The 19,859-nt window shown below is 39.4% G+C and overlaps 1 long non-coding RNA gene across 1 annotated transcript; it reads right to left on the bottom strand.

The window, feature by feature from the left end:
• Positions 1–1,733: 1,733 nt before the first annotated feature.
• LOC147618323 (uncharacterized) lies at positions 1,734–14,554 on the bottom strand. Its single transcript, XR_015262154.1, has 3 exons — positions 14,313–14,554; positions 2,063–2,550; positions 1,734–1,923 (listed from the first exon to the last, which is right to left on the bottom strand). It is a non-coding gene; the product is annotated as an uncharacterized LOC147618323 (long non-coding RNA).
• Positions 14,555–19,859: the final 5,305 nt, after the last annotated feature.

Below are 19,859 nucleotides of genomic sequence, written 5' to 3'. Positions count from 1 at the left end.
TGCTTTCCACACTAATATCATATCTCTTGCATAATGGGTAGCAGAGTGAATGGGAACAGTGGCTCAAGCTATTAGATGTAGGCACAATGAGGCAAAATCTTCAGTGTTGGAGCAAAAAAGTAAAACAAAATCTTAGATTGGGTATGATTTCATCATATGGTGAGCCATACCTAGCCCAGAAGAGAACGATGTGATATGCATTATAGTTTTAAAAATTCCACATGTTTCTTGGTTAGGCCTATATGGTAGCATGCCTATCGTTCGACTGCTCATGGAAAAACTAGATGGTTCCTTGCTAACCATTTCCAAGGCTAGTTCTATTCTCGAGACTTTTAGGGGGGATATGCTTTTCCTCCTAACAAACCAAGAGGTTTAAACTTTGTTTGTGAACCTAATCAATTTTCAAGATGATGTAACACAACCTATTGTCTGATAGCATTTTAGCTTTTCAAATGAAATTTTCCATATTAACTTGGCTTTCATGTGATGGGTTATACACAAGGCACTTTTGTTCATTCCCTATATAGGAAAAAAAAAGACTTCACCATATAATTCCCTAGATATAAATGAACATATCTAGGAAAAGTGCAAACTAGAGAAAATGAAACACTTTACTAGATAGGTTAACTAGGAAATATAGTGCATAGATTTCTCTATATAGGAAAATTTTCCTACATAGAGATATTTTCCTATGTAGGAAAATTTCCCTATACAGAGAAAGGAAAATTTGCCTACATAGGGAAAAAATTCTATGTAGGAAAATCTATGCGTTACGTTCCCTAGTTAGTCTATCTAGGAAAGTGTTCTATTTTCCCTAGTTTGCACTTTCCCTAGATATCCTTCTTTGTACCCAAGAAATTATATAGTGAATACATTGTCTCCATATGCTAAGAATAGAGTAGCATATCTCCAACTGTGTAGCTACTTGTTTGGGTATTCTCGTCTATGCAAGATAGTTTTCTCTCAACCTTTGCCTAGTTACACTAATAGTTTGACACACATCAGCCAAGATGCCATCATTTCCACCCTCTTGATCTTGGCTCTTCACATATTCCATCAGGTAGGCATGGTTTTCTATGTGCTCACATTGATGGCTACCACATGCACAAATTGTGCTTTTATCAATATTATATTCGTGAGATAAGGTACCCATAGGCTTTTTATCTCAATAGAGAACGATCGAGTGATGGCAGTCTATGTGTGTAACAAAGGGACAGCCATGGTACCCATAAAGAGGAAATAGAGAGGGAGAACTAGTAGGTGGGCCTAGCCAAGGCAGCTAAGCCAACCCCAGCCAGTCCTTGTGGCTAGGCCCATAGAGCCACTAAAGCATAGTCAAAGAGCTGCTGCTATTGTGCACACAAGCGCAGGCCCATTATGGGCTTGGAGGCGGCCATAGAAAGAGTACTTGGGCCTTGTTTTTATAGAATGGCTCCTATCTGCTGCATTGAGGTTTGTGAAGAGGCTGCTCCTACTAAAGCTATTTGCTTGCAGCACTCTTCCTTCCTAAGCAAACCCAGCTTTTCTTGTTGAGACAACCCCTCTATTATGCCCACAAGCCTTGCTCATGCTGCACTCCAAGGTACCCACCTGTGCATGCTGCCCATGAAAAACATGCATATATACACACATAAATATCTACCTACCACATACGCATGTAGAAATACCCACCCACCCACTCACACATATGCATGCATACTAAGGAAGCAATTAATTCATACATTTGTGCATACTAAGCAAGCAATTTATAAATACATACATGATATGTCCAAAACAATGGACTAAATGCTACAGAGATATCGAAAAGAATTGAGTCTTAAGGTATCAGGATTGAATGCCACAGAGACATCATGTCCTCTTCTTAACCTGGCCTTGATTTACATGTCTACTCCTTTGCCTCAAATCTGAATTTCTTGCTTCATTCTGCAAACAACCCAAAAAGCGAGTTAAGTGTAAATTCAAGCCCAAAATGTAGGCATACAGGATCCCCCATGATGCTACTCTTTTTGCGATGATGACACTAGCCAAAGACTTTCAAGAATGGCGACAAGTTTGAACTGACCTATGTGCAACTGTTCCTTTATTTTGGAGGATATCTTCATCTTCCTTTTCATATATCAAGCGTCTGTTTTGATACAGCTTTCCTTTTTCTTGAATGTATTTATGGGCTACTGTTTTCCAATAGAACAGCATTGTTAAAACCCACCATCTTTTGAGTTGTTGCATGTTCAACAACTCTTGCTTGGTCTGCTCCTGTTGGACAGCATGCACCTGGGTCCAAGCTAATAATGCTAGTTTCTCTAGCATAATGCTCTGGTTTTCCTCTCTTTATTCCACATCTGTTTGGGTAATAGCAGCAGCTTCCTTTTAAGCTTTCCTTTCTGCAGAACTATCCTCCATCCTTCTATTGCAGTTTTCAGCCAGAACTTTGTCCAGAATTTCACCACTACGTCTTTATTCATTCCCTTTGTGCGCCTTATCTCCATAAAATGCTTCCATTTTCTGACTGATTCTTTCATTGAATATAGCACATTGTGCATATAGTTCCTCCTAGAGTACAGAAAAACATATACAATACTTAGGCTTTATAGTTTCAATTTAATTGCACATGTACAAGTATTGCTAAAATTTCATGTAAGGTTCTACTAGTCGTAAGCTTTACACTTTACAAAAATATGACTGATATGAGGCATAAATGCATGCACACACACGCACAGACTATGGTGGGAGCTTAAACGACCAAAATATAGTCTAGTGGGACTTATGCAATACAAAATCTTGTGAATGTGTGTGTGTGTGTGTGTGTGTGTGTGTGTGTGTGTGTGTCTAAAAGAGAGAGAAAGGAAGGAAGATATATCAAGCGTCTACTAAAGACCCAATGGGCCTATGAGACCAAAGTGATGTACCTCTCCCTACAAACGGTTACCTGGAGCCGTATGCACAATGCATAACCTCCAAACCTCCTATCTGCCCATCAGATTGATAAAAAAAACACATCAGTCAAATCTCCGGATGACCTGTTGTAGGAGCATTGCAACAATCATAATGTATTCCTCTCCTAATCCCAGCACAATCCAGTGCATAGACTATACCATCCCGGAACAACAAATGGTTTCGAATGTGGTACTGACTACCTCCCACTCTAGTAGGTGGAATGATCCCTCAGTCTTGGTCTAAATCAATGGAGCCTCCGGCCTAGACCTACTACCATACCAAATGAAATGCCCATCAACCTGGCATAGCCCTCTCAGGGAATCATCCGAGTCAACACTAAAACTGGGCGAAAGATTCACCCACCCAATCCTAGCAACCCCATCCAATTTCCTTGTCAAAATCTTGCATAAACTCTATCTACCAAACTTGGCCACTACATCAAAATTCATCCTCCGCCTGAAGGAACTCTTCTTAAACTGTCTCTCGAAATCTGCCCAAGTACTACGTTTGTTTTGCAACTTCCGCCACCCACCACCAAGTCAAAGCCTTCTCCTTAAAGAGACCTCGAACCAAACCATCTGGATCTTCCGGGCATCTAGAAAAGGATGAAACTCAAAGTGAACATTCCATCGGTTCAGCAAGGAGTCAACAACCTCCTGAGTCCGCTCCTTCTTCTTCTCCCCCCCCCAAAGACATCCGGGGTGAAAGAGGACGCTGTGTTGACACTGATGTTGAAGTAGTACCAACAACCGCTGTCGTGCCATGGCACGTCTATGATGTGAAACCGTGCATGTGAGTTCATCAAATACACATCCAGATGCATGGGTTAAGTGCCATGACGAGTCATTATATGATGCCATGTACATATGTTCATATTGTATATGAGGTTCAATAAGACAAGCTGAGGCTGAGTCAGATTTAGGAGTTTTTTGTATATGAGTATGGAGGATGATGTTTTTGCTGTTACTCAGAGCTCATGGGCAGATTAGAAGCATCCAGTTATATATGATGGCATGAGGGCATACCAATGCACAAAGGAATGCATTTATGAAGGCATGGAGAAATACTTGAATGAGCAATTGGGGATTCTATAAATCATATGGGCCGACATGATGATTTATAAACTATGAAGGTATCAAGAGAAATGGAGATTTAATGAGTATCACAGTGCCGAGGAGTTCATTGAATATGGGGAAAATATGGAGATAAAAAACATGGGGCTTGTGTCTTCATAGGTGTGAGAATGCCTTGGGAATCTTGTGTTTGTGCCAAAGCAGAGAATTCAAAGTATCATTGGCTAAAATGCCTTATGGGTGAATGTATGTCATGTGGAGGCCAGACAAGAAATTTTTTTATATACACCCTCTGGAAGCAACAAAAATACAAAGATCCATGTTGAAGTGCTTGAGGGAATTGTTGTGACCGTTAAAAAGAAGGGAATATAAGGTTATGTCTTACAATGAGACTTCTAACCTTAATGCTAAGGTTAGAAGAAACATATAATGAGTGGCATAACCTTAATGCTAAGGTTATGCCTTGTAACCTTAGTGCTAAGGTTAACAAAGCTTATTTGGGATTTTTCTAGAAAGCGTGGAAACGAAATGCGCAGCTTTTTTTTTAATGGCATGTATAGCTGGCAAAAGGTGGTGAGTGGGAGCGCCGAGTTCACCGCGGGGAAAATGCAAAAGGCACCGGAGGCTCACGGCGAAACCAGTGTGTGGGAGAAAATTCGCAGAGTTAAGGGAACAGTGTCGATGGCGACCAGAGGATTTCATTTGAAGACCCTACCTTCTGCGCATAGCTTTTAGGTGCTAGAAATGAAGGGAAATTTAAGTGCTATACAATGATGTGCTTTTTGGAAAATCAGAGTTTACAGTCGGCGCAGAGGCGACTGTTTCGCCATTTCTTTCTCCATCATGTTATCGGCGCCGAAGCGACCCTTATGGATTACCAAAAATAAATAAATCGAAGTGCTCACTCGCTGAATCATTCAGATAAGTTTAATCTTTAAACTACTTTATTTACCTTAGAAAAAGGGCATGACATATAAGCCCTTTAAAAAAAATTTGGAATATATGGGAAAAAGCTTGTGAATATGATAGAATTTTGGGGAACTTGGAGTTTTGTAAAACCACGGAAGATGGCCTTGTTTCTGCTTAACTGAGATTTGGAAATTATGTACATGAAATAGCTATGCCGTATTCTATCTTTTGCTTGTGAAATGTTAGAATATTAAGGCAGGTTTTTTAGGTGAAAAAGAGCATCATGATATAATGGTCTTGATGGCACTGGATGTAAAGGATGAAATTGATCACATGTATATTGGAAAAATTGGAAGGCTTTGTTATGCACACATGTGAATGGTTCAAAGGATTTCATGCAATTCTGTGCAATCATCTGGATGAATTCAAGGATGTATTGAGGCAAGTTGACACATGTATTTGTCACTGGAAATAATGATGTTCAATACTCCTTGGGAAATTTTGTGCGTGAGATTCCTTGTTGGATTTGACATTCACTCTCACAGCTAGAAGTTTCGTACTTTCCTGGCTGTACCGCACACTTCACGACATTCTTTTGGTGAACCCGACGTGAAACTGCTGGGGTGAGAGTGTGGTGAAATATACAGGGAAGCTATGGCTGAGAATTCTGAGGGCCAGGGGGTTCATTTTGACCCCGGAGTTATGCAGATGTTCCAAATGTTTACCATGTACATGCAACAGCAACAAGCTGCTGAGAGGGGACAGATTTCCACGACCAAAGCCTTACAATCAATTGTGAAAAAGGTGGATCAATTTGATGGGAAGGACATTACAAAGTATCTGCGCAATTATATAAAGGAGATGGAGCTAAACAGGGTGACTGAAGAGGATATGGTTCGAAGTTTCGAGCTGGTATGCGTTCCTGAAATAAGAGAGCGTATAAAAGGATTGCAGACAGCACAGGGTGGCAGAAATTGGGAAGAGTTCAAGCTTGCTTTAAAGGATGAATACTTCATGGAGGATTCTGAGCGAGTGACCAAACGAACTTTTTTGGAATGGGTCACAAAACCTAAAATGGGAATTTCTGCCACAGAATTGCTAAGGGAGTTTGAGAAGCGTTATGCCCAGTTGTCAAGAATAGAGCGTGCAACTTTGGACAGAGAAAAGACAGAGCTCTTCTTGCAAGCAGCTGGGAAAGATCTCCAGGAGAAATTGGAAATCCTCCTTGAGGATAAGAATACAGAACAGGGATTAAAGAGTGATTGGAATGATGTTGAGGATGCAGTCACTATGTTAGCAAAGCGGCAGCGGAGGAGGGATAAAATGGTGATGGGCTCTGCAACCCCCATAGCTGCTGTTACCCCTGAGAATTTATCCAAGCCAGCTGCTACAATTCCTAAGATAGATGGGCCGATGGATGAGCTTATCAAGGGTATGCGTGATTTAAAATTGAAGATGTCCAGGATTGAAGAAAAAGGTCTACCATTGGGGCAGGCTTCTATGCAAAGGCCTCAAACCAAAGAAGGGTTTACATATAGATGCATATGGTGTGATGACCCAGAGCATGCAAAGAAGGATTGTACCAGTTATAAAGAAGCTCTTAAAAATCAACTTGTGTTCTTCAAAGATGGGAAAATCCATCTTACAGAGACTGGACTTCCATTGAGTACAAACTTTGGGAAAGGAGGGATGAAAAAGCTGGTAGAGGATATGGCTGCTAGTCATGCCATTTCTATGGTTGAGGCAGCAACCTATGGATTAAAGGTTGGTCAACAAAAGCAGGGATTTGAGAATGATAAGGATTATGAGAATGAGAATTTTTGGCCGTCAACAATGGAATTAATTGCATCAAAGAAAGTGTCAAAGCAAGCTTTGCATGAGGCAGGTGATTGTATACGTCTTGAGACTGGTTGGGAGGAGCCTGTGGATTCTTTATCCATTCATGCCTATATTGCCAAATGCCAAAATAATGAGGCACAGGTAGAGGAGAAACGTAAAAGGGAAAATGAGGAAGGAGGGCCATCAAAAAGAGTTACACGTGGAAGTGAAAAGAAGGATCCTGGGCCATCACATATGCCTCCACAGCATAGCAGACCTCCACATGATGTTTCAATGGAAGAAGTGCCAGCAAAAATGAAGGAGAAGGGTAAAGGGAAAAGTCCACTCTACAAGCTTCAATCTGATATTGAAGTTGCAACAGATCTCAAAAAGGTGCTTGAAGAGAGAATTCTAAACAGCAGGGTGGAATTCACACTAGGGGAAGTCTTGGGGATTGCAAAGAAAGAATTTCATGATGAGATAATTGATATTATACGAAGAAAAAGGCAGTCCATAATTGAATCTATTCCATCACAAGGGGAAGCAAGCACTTCCAAGACTCATGGTGTACAGGTACAGAAAAAGGAAGAGAGAGAAAATGTGGTGGAATGTAATCACTCTGCTGATGGGTCACGACAAGTGCGTTTTGTGGAAGAGGATGATGAAAAAGAAGTTCTTACAAAGAGTCATTACTCCAGGAGTCATTGGGCAAGAGCAACCACTGAAACCCTTGTCAAGATAGGTGATTTGGAAGAGCCATATGTCGCTCTAATTGATCATGGGTCTAAAATAAATCTTATGGCTAAAAATCTCTACAACAAATGTAAGTGGCCAATGGATGTGGATCATGGGTGGATGATTAAAGCAGCTAATAATTCATCTGGAGAGCTTTATGCAGCATGTCCAAATGTAAGGGTAACTATAGGGGATGTGAAGGATGATCAGAATTTCTTTGTTCAGGAGATGTCATCATATCCCCTCATTCTTGGGCAACCCTACATTACAGCTGTAAGGATGGAAACAAAGGTTTTGGATGATGGTTCAGCTTATGCAAGAATAAGGAGTAAAGATGGTAAAAAAGCTGTTCAGTTTTTGACAGTTTGCATTAATCATGAAAGGAATCGTGAATCTCTTCGGGCACAGTCACTCCCAAAGATAAACAGAGAGTTCATGAATTACAGGGAGATGAGGGATTTTGGCCAGGTGCCATTGTAAAGCGGGATTCCAATGGTACAAGGGGGAATGAGTTCTCGCAGGACTCAATCAATGTAAATAGTTTTTCAGCAAATTTTCAGGGATTCTCCAGCTATGGGTCACTGGTTTTTGTAAAAAGCAAGGATTTAAAGCGTGGCATGCAAAAACATATACAAAATGAACAAAAAAGTTTTGAGCAGTGTGGTCTTTTGGAGAAGAATGAATTTATTTCAGGGGTGCTTGATGAGGTGTCATTTATAGATACTATGGATGTGCTTTTTGATATGAGAAGAGCATGCTTACAGGGTGGAAATGAAATGATAAGGGTGTCATCTGTGGAGATGTATGATATAATCCAGGAATTTGAGGGGGTGGAATGTAAAAACATGAATTGTGAGATGGATGCTCATGTTGATACAAAGTACAAAACGGTTGCAAAGAAGGTGAAACCAGTTGCCTTGCCCTTGCCACCAGGAAGCAAGGAGAAGATAGATGAAGCTTCTATGCAGCCAAATCTTAGAGATCCGAAGAAAATTGGGCATAAATTTACTCAAGAAACTCTGAAAGAGCTGAAGATTGGTGAGAAGGATTTTCTGTTGCCAGTTGAAAGGAAATGCTTTGAGGAGATGCTTGTAAAACATGGGAAAGCTTTTGCCTTTCAGCCGCATGAGATAGGTTGTGTTGATCCAAGTGTAACAGCACCAATGGTGATCTTTACTGTTCCACATGTGCCCTGGAACCTGCGGCCAATTCCAGTGCCAAAGGCTCTCTTGCCAAAGTTGATGGAATTACTAAAGGAAAAGATCAGGATGGGAATCTTGGAGCCTTCATGTGCCCCATATTCCAACAGATGGTTTACTGTACCAAAGAAAAATGGGACATTGCGCTTTATTCAAGACATGCAACCTGTAAACAAAGTCACAATCAGGAATGTTGGAGCAGGTCCAATTGTGGATGAGTTTGCAGAAGCATTTGCAGGGAAAGCTATATACTCTATGGGTGATCTGTATTCGGGATATGATCAGTTCCAGCTGGATATACAAAGCAGGGACTTGACCACAATGAGAACTCCTTTGGGATTAGTAAGGATGTGTACCTTACCACAGGGAGCCACTAACTCAGTGGCACATATGATGAATGGAATGAATAAAGTCTTACGGGACTTCATACCACAAAAAACTATGCCATTTTTGGATGATGTGCCAATAAAGGGCTATGATGAGAAAGACAAAGATGGGAATTTGGATTCAAAAGGGTGCCGCAAGTTTGTGGCAGATCATATAAAGGATTGTGACATGATTCTATCCAGGCTTGAAGAAGTGAATCTTACTTTATCTGGGCAGAAATCAGTGTTTGGGGTTGGTGAAGTGCTAATAGTGGGACATCTTTGTAGTACTAGTGGATGCCGTCCTTGTCCAGCCAAAATAGATGCAATACAAAGAATGAAAGAGACATGCATTAATGTTACAGAGCTGAGGAGATTTCTTGGAGCATGTGTCTTTTATGTTATTTGGATCCCACATTATGCACATGTAGCAGATCCTCTTTATCAGCTTTTGAGGAAAAATCAAAAATTTTTGTGGAGTGCAGTACATATTAAAGCTATGCGGAAGCTGAAATATTTGCTCCAATCATCACCCATTTTGAGAAAGGCAGATTATGAGTGTGGCAGGCCTGTGATTGTTACAGTTGATACTAGTCCTACTGGGATAGGATGGGCAGTAGGGCAAGATGATGAGGATGATCATAGGTATGTAATTAGATTTGGAGCAAAGGTATTAAGCTTTCGGCAGCGAAAGTATCCACAGATCAAGAGAGAATTATGGGGGATAGTCACTGCTCTAAAATGTGAAAAAGAATATCTTATTGGGGCATCTGTACTTGTGGAGACTGATTGCTTGCCACTTCTTGGGATGATAGCAAGTTGTACCACTCCAGATATTTCTATGCTTAGGTGGATTGCTTATATCAAGTCACTAAATCCTGAGTTTGAGCATATTGCGGGAAAAGATAATCCAGTTGCAGATATGCTATCACGAGCCAGGTATGAAGATGAGGAAGAGATGATTAGTGACATTGATGATGTGGGTACAAAGTTCTATACTACAGCATATGCAAAAGGGGATCATATTTGCCTATCAAATGCACTCGAGTCTTTTATTGAGGAAATATATGAAGGAGACTGGTTGCTTATTGGTCAATATTTGAGCACTCTAACAAGGCAACAAAATTGGTCTGACTCAGAATTTAAGAGGATCCGCAGAAAAGCATATGGTTACTTTCTAAAGGATGGGTATCTCTGGAAGCATCCTAAACAGAGGAATGCTATGCCACAGAGAGTCATATGTGATAAAGAGACTCAAGGAAAGCTTGTGAAAGAATTCCATGAGAGTCTCTGGGCTGGGCATAGAAGTGTGTGGGCCACCTTTACCAAAATAAAGGAAAAATATTGGTGGAGAGGAATGTACAAGGATATTTCCCAATATGTGGAAACATGCATAGTATGCCAAATGTACTCGAATGTGAGGCATCGTGATGGCTTGCAACCAACCTACCCACCTGCCATGCACTACAAATGGGTAGTAGATCTAGTTACAATGCCTTTGGGAATTTGGCACATGCGGTATATAGCACTTGCAAGAGAAGATTTGACAAATCAGGTAGAAGGGCGTGCTCTTAGAACAAAGAGTACGGAAACAGTATGCAAATTTCTCTTGGAAGATGTGATCTGCCGATATGGTTGTGTTGGGAAAATAACAACTGATAGGGGAGAGCTAGATGTTGAAGAAGCAAGGGAATTCTTCTCTAGAATTGGTATCAAACTGTCTCTAACATGTGCTTACAATCCTGAGGGCAATGGGAAAAGTGAGCGAGGACATCCTCCAATCATTAAAGCTTTGGCTAAGGCATGCAGAGAAAGGATGAGAGAGTGGCCAAAGCTGCTACCATATGCCTTGTGGGCTGACCGTACAACTCATAGCTCAGTGACAGGATACATGCCTGCAGAATTAATGTATGGTCAGAAGCCAGTGATGCCAGTTGAAGAAGTAATTCTAACTTGGAATGTATTGCCCTGGGTGGAAGGATTGAGCAGAGATGACCTCCTTGCATTGCGAATAAGACAGTTAGAGAGGAGGCCTGAAGATGTAGAGCTTGCTAAAGCTCGCTTGAAAGATGCAAGGCTGAAAAATAAAGAAAGATTTGATAGTAGACACAGACTCCGGCCAAAACCTATTGAAGAAGGTGATTGGGTTCTAATGTATGATAGTAGCCTTGACAACCAATTCACTGTTCAAAGAAAATTTGCAAAAAGATGGTTTGGCCCTTACATTGTTAAGCATGTGCATGGGAATGCTACGTATACTCTGTGTGAACTTGATGGAACAGAAGTAAAGAATCTTGTGGCTGGCAAAAGAATCAAGATATTTAAAAGAAGGCATGATGGTGATCCTTTTGATTCACAAGAGATTCAGGATGAGAGGTTTGACAGTGGTAGTATGGATATGATTGAAGAGGAAGAAGATAATCTTCCTGGAACTGCTGAAGATGAAGACGACATTCAGCTATATGTGGACCTTGATGATGATTTGGCACATACCAGACGATGTGCAGGTTTAGAGGGGGTGGATGTCGTGCCATGGCACGTCTATGATGTGAAACCGTGCATGTGAGCTCATCAAATACACATCCAGATGCATGGGTTAAGTGCCATGACGAGTCATTATATGATGCCATGTACATATGTTCATATTGTATATGAGGTTCAATAAGACAAGCTGAGGCTGAGTCAGATTTAGGAGTTTTTTGTATATGAGTATGGAGGATGATGTTTTTGCTGTTACTCAGAGCTCATGGGCAGATTAGAAGCATCCAGTTATATATGATGGCATGAGGGCATACCAATGCACAAAGGAATGCATTTATGAAGGCATGGAGAAATACTTGAATGAGCAATTGGGGATTCTATAAATCATATGGGCCGACATGATGATTTATAAACTATGAAGGTATCAAGAGAAATGGAGATTTAATGAGTATCACAGTGCCGAGGAGTTCATTGAATATGGGGAAAATATGGAGATAAAAAACATGGGGCTTGTGTCTTCATAGGTGTGAGAATGCCTTGGGAATCTTGTGTTTGTGCCAAAGCAGAGAATTCAAAGTATCATTGGCTAAAATGCCTTATGGGTGAATGTATGTCATGTGGAGGCCAGACAAGAAATTTTTTTATATACACCCTCTGGAAGCAACAAAAATACAAAGATCCATGTTGAAGTGCTTGAGGGAATTGTTGTGACCGTTAAAAAGAAGGGAATATAAGGTTATGTCTTACAATGAGACTTCTAACCTTAATGCTAAGGTTAGAAGAAACATATAATGAGTGGCATAACCTTAATGCTAAGGTTATGCCTTGTAACCTTAGTGCTAAGGTTAACAAAGCTTATTTGGGATTTTTCTAGAAAGCGTGGAAACGAAATGCGCAGCTTTTTTTTTAATGGCATGTATAGCTGGCAAAAGGTGGTGAGTGGGAGCGCCGAGTTCACCGCGGGAAAAATGCAAAAGGCACCGGAGGCTCACGGCGAAACCAGTGTGTGGGAGAAAATTTGCAGAGTTAAGGGAACAGTGTCGATGGCGACCAGAGGATTTCATTTGAAGACCCTACCTTCTGCGCATAGCTTTTAGGTGCTAGAAATGAAGGGAAATTTAAGTGCTATACAATGATGTGCTTTTTGGAAAATCAGAGTTTACAGTCGGCGCAGAGGCGACTGTTTCGCCATTTCTTTCTCCATCATGTTATCAGCGCCGAAGCGACCCTTATGGATTACCAAAAATAAATAAATCGAAGTGCTCACTCGCTGAATCATTCAGATAAGTTTAATCTTTAAACTACTTTATTTACCTTAGAAAAAGGGCATGACATATAAGCCCTTTAAAAAAAAATTGGAATATATGGGAAAAAGCTTGTGAATATGATAGAATTTTGGGGAACTTGGAGTTTTGTAAAACCACGGAAGATGGCCTTGTTTCTGCTTAACTGAGATTTGGAAATTATGTACATGAAATAGCTATGCCGTATTCTATCTTTTGCTTGTGAAATGTTAGAATATTAAGGTAGGTTTTTCAGGTGAAAAAGAGCATCATGATATAATGGTCTTGATGGCACTGGATGTAAAGGATGAAATTGATCACATGTATATTGGAAAAATTGGAAGGCTTTGTTATGCACACATGTGAATGGTTCAAAGGATTTCATGCAATTCTGTGCAATCATCTGGATGAATTCAAGGATGTATTGAGGCAAGTTGACACATGTATTTGTCACTGGAAATAATGATGTTCAATACTCCTTGGGAAATTTTGTGCGTGAGATTCCTTGTTGGATTTGACATTCACTCTCACAGCTAGAAGTTTCGTACTTTCCTGGCTGTACCGCACACTTCACGACACCGCCTTCTGCAGGAGAGAGAGAGCGTCTCCCTCACAGCCAGGATCTGTGCCCAAATATTGGTTAACTGGCGGTCAAGATATGTGTTGGCCTCCTGTTCAAAGTCATCTCCCCTTTCCGGTGCATGGCCCTCTTCCACAAGGTGGTCATCCTCATGATCTAACACATCATCAACAAAGCATAGAGCATCTGTAATTGCACAAAAAAGAAGGTAGTATGCTGTCCTAGTCAAGTAAAAGTGTCCAAATCTCCCAAAAACTATGGAGAATTGCAGGTTGCTAACGCTTGCTATGCATGATGATGGAGAGAAGAATAAACTTGCTCTTTATATGTAGGCTGAGTATGCTTTTGTTTTTTTTTGTTTCTAAAGCTTTCTTACTTTTGAGTTTCATTAGAAAAAAAAAAAACTTCTACTGATATGCTTTTTTTTAATGGCCTCCCCAGCCTTTTTGGTCAAAAACAGCACGTTATTCAGGCCATGTGCTTTTTTGTTTTAAAAAACGATCAGCTGATTGAACAATGAATAAAAAACACAGGTTTGAAGAAAAAACAGCACACCATCTTCTCCCTCTCTCTGCCGACTAAAGCTAAACTGCCACCTCCTATGTAGGTTTCCGTGGCTCTCTTGTGCACCTACCTGATCCTCCACACACATGCCTATTCTATGTGACTGTAGGCTGCATGCTTACAGTCCTACATAGGGTACATATGGTCTTGTGCAGGAGAAGCAAACATACACATAAGCCATGGGCTTCTCAAGCAAGAGAGATGTCTACACATGGGTCTCAACACAAAATCCATGACCCTAGTTCTTGCGTATCCAGAATTCAGCATACTCCCTCGTCCTCACAATTCCCTCTTACCCTCTGATTCATACGCAACAGAAGACCATAAAAGCACCAACACCCAAACCATAAAAACAACATCAAAAAGAATACCTAGGCTTCACGACCGGTTTGCCAACGGATCGAAGCTGGGAATTGCCGTGAATTTGATCCGGCAGCAGCAGCAAGCAACGTTGGACCTCCGCCATCGAGCTCCAACGGCAACAGGCTTCACATGCCGGTCGCAAGGCTGAGCAGGGGACGGCCATGGCCAGAGGCGGGAGATAGCTGGTCATCGAAGAAGGCGACCGAGATTTACTGGCTAGGGTTTTTTTTTTGGTTCTTTGGTTTGAAAGGGTCCTTTTTTGGTTGTGTGTTGTTTATATGGAAGATCGATGATGGCCTTACCTCTAGCCTATGCTAAGAGTGATATTGATACACCACCATATACGTTAGTGGAGGTGTAAAACAAAATAAAGGAGTAAAAAGTGTTGTAATATAGCTTATATTATATAATAAAGGAGTAAAAAGTGTTGTAATTAAAGATACTAAAATTTAAATATAGCTCATATTATATAATTCATATAGCTCACAAGATAGATTATCAAATTGATATTGGAGCATACTATTGATCTTTTTAAAAGCTATAAAGTATGATAGCTCATAAGAGCTCTTTATATAACTAGTCTTATGTGAAATCTTCCAATCCCTAAATATTAGATCAAAAGAGGTAATGTTTTAGGTATGATCATACAATATCTTAGTATTAATCATCTTAGGCCTTAAATCATGAGCCTGATAGATAATCTTACATTGATATGATTAGAATTCTAGAATATGAATATGTTGATTGTTTGAACCACTCAAATCAAACGACAAATTCAACTTGTGACCATGGCCATCAAAGCACTTGGTGATATTTCATTCATGTGGAGTCTATTTAACATTTGCATCAACAGACTCTGCAAACTCAGCCCATGCAACCCTATACTTTTTTATGTCAACAGTAGTAAAGGGGGCTGTTGTGCTATGCTCATAAACAAAACCACGAGCGAAGGCAATCAAAAGCTCATGATTGATGGGCTCTCGGTGGTACACCTTATAATGCAAGGTCACCATTTTTGAATAGAGGTGAGGATTTGACTAGTATGTTTGCATCCATCAATTGCCTCAGGTTGGCCCCTTCAAAGCTAAGCCCATGATCGGTATGAAAATCGTGCTTTGTGTGATAATATCGCCTTAGCATGGGAAGCCCAAGAAATGGAGGTACCCAAAATGAGACGAGCCTGTTTTAGATGCCATTATTGTGATTACCCTCTCTGAGATGACAACCTGAAAGCACATGAGGGCTCATGTTGCTGAAACAAGGAGAGCATGAATGGATATAAAACATGTAGTGAATCAAACCCTTAGCTAGACCACTAGAAAGTGCCAAAGCCATAGAGAAATATTCACAAGTTCTATCCTTATTTGGTAACCCTGTCCTAAGTCTTGATTTAAATCAGATAAGGGAGATCCCAAGGAATCATAAGAACAAAGCTTTTAGAAAAAACAATGCAGTGTTTCCAATAGATTAGAAATCGTGAAAGACTATGATAGCAAGATATTAAAGAAGAAACCTAGTCATTTCTAGTGACCTTAGCTTTTATCATCTCAAGATTCTATAAGTGAAAGGACCAAGATAAGTTCTATGAGCTCTTCTCAACCCTTATGTGAACTTATGTGCTCGTAGGAAGTCTTATGGGTCCTTATGATCTCATTCAATCTCTAACAAGATTTTTTGAAATTATATTAGCTCTTACATGAATTATATGAGCTCTTACATAAATTATGAGATCTTAAGAAATATTATGAGCTCGTGTATGGTCTTATGAGATCTTGAGAGCTTCTACCATACACACTGTGGTCATAAAAGCTAATCTAGATATTAAAGGATGATCACATTGATCTAGGAAATTTCATGACCTCATATATGGTCTTATGAGATCTTAAGAGCTTCTACCATACACTATGTGGTCATAAAATCCAACCTTAGACATTATAAGGTGATCACATTAATCTAAATTGTATACATGCAAGCAAAATCATGGTAAAGATTACCACCTCAACATGGAAAGGGAGAAGCATAGTGGCAAATGTATATTAAGTTCAAAGAACTCTTATGAGCATAAAGTAACTCTTTTGTTCACTTTTACTTCTCAAATGATTCCTAGTCATGCAAGAAAAATCATGTTTATGACTACCGCCTTAATATGGAAAGGAAGAAGCACAATGGCAAATGTATATTAAGTTTAAAGAACTCTTATGAGCATAAAGCAACTCTTGTGTCCACTTTTACTTCTCTTATGAGCATAAAGCAACTATTGTGTCCACTTTTATTTTGAACTATTATAATTATTTATGGGCCAAGCACTCATGGCATGATATCTTTACTTTAAGACTCAAGTCTTTAAATATAATTCTATTTCCTAGCAACTTCCTTGCTTCTTTAACTTGTCACTTGCATATGTGTTTTTGTAAGGTTTGACTTGGGTAGCATAATAACGTTTTTTTGAATGCTAAAAACTTATTCTCATCTAAGTGACACGGAGTCATTGACAATTGGGGGCAAAAAAATATCACTATTAGAGCTATAGCTGCACTGGTTTTGGCGGATTAATTTATCATGGCTATAGTTACGCTAGTGTAGCGCTAGTGTCTATCTCTTGCTCTCCTATCTTGGCATCTCCTATGTTAGTGCCAAAGATTCCTAGTTTTGAGATTGGGTTGGTGATTGGTTTAGATGACACAAGAAACATTGTATCTCCACAAAGTAGCAATCTAATGAGTGGGACACTAGCATCACTCTCTTAATGTTTCTCTCACAGCTAGTATACCTAAGACTAGGAGAAAATTTGTTGTCTGGGTACATTCCTAGGGAACTTAGCTTTGATCATCTTAAAATATTATAAACAGTAGGACCAGGCTAAGTTTGATGAGCCCTTCTCAACCCTTATGTGATCCTATGGGCTCATAGAGGAAGTCTTATGGATCTTATGATCTCATTAGATCTCTAACAAGATTTTATGAAATTATATGAGATCTTACATAAATTATGAGATCTTAAGAAAGATCATGAACTCATGGATATGGTATTATGAGATCTTAAGAGGTTCTATAGCTACACTTTGAAAGCTATGTACGTAGCTTCTAACAAAACACTCACTCTTTCTCACCATTCCCATGCAAAATGTTCTTTCCCATTGTTTCGCAATATCAATACAATTCTTTTGTCCTATTTGTATATATTTTAACTTAGTGCAACTAGCTTAGTATGGTTTCTCAATTTATTTTTCGATTAATCAATTTGAAGTGGTGAGAGCTAACCTTAGAGATCCTTAGAGATGAAATCTTGACGTGTGGAAGGCTGGAGGTTCGGAGCTCTAGAGGTTTTTATATTTTGGAGAGTTCGGAGAGAGGCTTTAAATACATTGTGTGTAGTATTTTCTTGTCGGGCAATGACCTAGTGAAAGAGAGATAAAGGCTATTGTATATGTTTTTTTAATTTCAATTTACATTCAAAGAGACGTTTGACACAAAGTGAGAAAAAGAGATGGATATGAACACACTAAGAGGGGGAGAGAGGGAGACATTTTCACTAAGGTGTAAAACCTTACTATAATCATTAATTACTACTGCGACACATTAGAGAGAGATAATGATCTAAGGTTTTGGATTACGTATGAGAGGGAGAGAGAGAGAGAGAGAATATCTGTCTGTTTGATGAGGAGAGAGAAAACCTTAGTTTTTAAGATAGGTGGTCGTTTAGCTTGAATATGGGCATGCTAGTATTGGTAAAATAATTCTCTTACTTTTTGATATAAGATGAGAGGACATACCTACATTTTAACGTATGTTACATTGAGTTTTTGTGTGTGTGTGTGTGTGTGTGTGTGTGAGAGAGAGAGAGAGAGAGAGAGAAGAAGAAGAAGAAGAAGAAGAAGAAGAAGCTCTTTTAACATCGTAGGAACAATCCCAAGAGACGAAATATGATCTATCCGACGGGAGTGAGATTCGAACACAAGACGTGTTGAATAACAACTCCATATATGAGCTAACCAATCTACCACACATTGGGTGATAGAAAGGTGAGAGAGAGAGAGAGAGAGAGAGAGAGAGAGAGAGAGAGAGAAGAAGAAGAAGAAGAAGAAGAAGAAGAAGAATTTAAGTATTTCAATTTGTAATAATATTGATGTTTGAATAATTAAGTATAAAAGTTTTAAAGTAACTAATTTTTAAAAATAACTAATTTTTTAAATAACCATTTACTCATTTGTGGTTCAATTCCCACATATGCAATTCATTCTCTAGGAAATTGTATTATCTAGATAATAGCCTATATTTCTTATTCATTCTCTATATAGGAAATTGAATTACCTAGATATTGGCCATATTGTGTATATAGTAAATTGAATTATCTAGATATTGGCTCATACTCTCTACATAGGAAATTTAATTACCTAGATACTAGTCCATATTTCCTATATATGAAATTGAATTACCTAGATATTGGCTCATACTCTCTATATAGGAAATTTAATTACCTAGATACTAGTCCATATTTCTTATATATGAAATTGAATTACCTAGATATAAGCCCATATTTCCTACATATAGAGGATTGAGTAAATGGGGAATAGGATTGTCTAGATATATATAGGAAATTTCCATCAACATAACCAATTTCCATCAACATAACCAAGAAATCTCTCAACATTTCCCATATATGGTAAAGTTCACTATATAGGGAATGAACAAAAGTGCCTTGTGTCAGAGGACAATGGATGGGCAGATGGTCGTCAAATCCTCTCACTGGACGGTCACAGCGCACATGTCAAAGACTGAGCCTCAGACCTCCTTGAGACTTGTGATCGTGTACACGGAACCTGCAACTCTCCTTGCTCCGGAGATTCTCGATCGACGCCGAACTCGTGATCGTGTACCGGGAACCTGCAACTCTCCGTCGGCTGCATCATTGAATCTTGCAAGCCTGCGGCCCTTGCCCGCAGCCCACCAACTATAGACTAGCACAGAGCGCTATGATCGCCTGCATTGTGCAGCGTGTACCATTTCGTCTTCTCGAATCTCTAGCTTCTTTCGATACATTGGCTTGAATAGATGTATTTGAACATAAATAAATACTAATAATAAAGATTAATCAAACTTGATGTTTAAGGTTACCACAGTAATAAAGATCAATCAAACTTGTTTACGCTTACCACAGTACTAAAGATTAATCAAACTTGTTTAAGCTTACTTGAAATCTTATCAAAATGGAGTTCTAAGTTAGATTGGCTACACATCGCATATTAATTTTTTCTTTTTTTAAAGATATTCGTTGATAGCTTATTGAGAAAGCCGATGTAGCTTTAATAGTAGAACCATGGTGATCGAGAAAAACAAACTTCATAAGCAAAAAGATTACAATGGGCTAATCTGATAGTAGTGGGTCAATAGATTAACAATTCATTTCATGACATATTGTTGCCTTAATGGGTCAATGACTTAGCAATTTCATTTCATTTCATTTCTAAATGTTTTATGAAGGAGTTTGAAAGGTAACCTTTATGTTGGCCTTCTCTTGAAGGACAAAGAAACAAATATGCCCTTAACACTGAAGGA

This window comes from Cibotium barometz, chromosome 35 (genome assembly GCF_041138505.1).
Source record: "Cibotium barometz isolate CiBa-2024 chromosome 35, ASM4113850v1, whole genome shotgun sequence".
NCBI lineage: Eukaryota > Viridiplantae > Streptophyta > Polypodiopsida > Cyatheales > Cibotiaceae > Cibotium > Cibotium barometz.
Note: the sequence above shows the minus strand (reverse complement) of the source record. Positions and strands in the feature narration are given on the sequence as shown.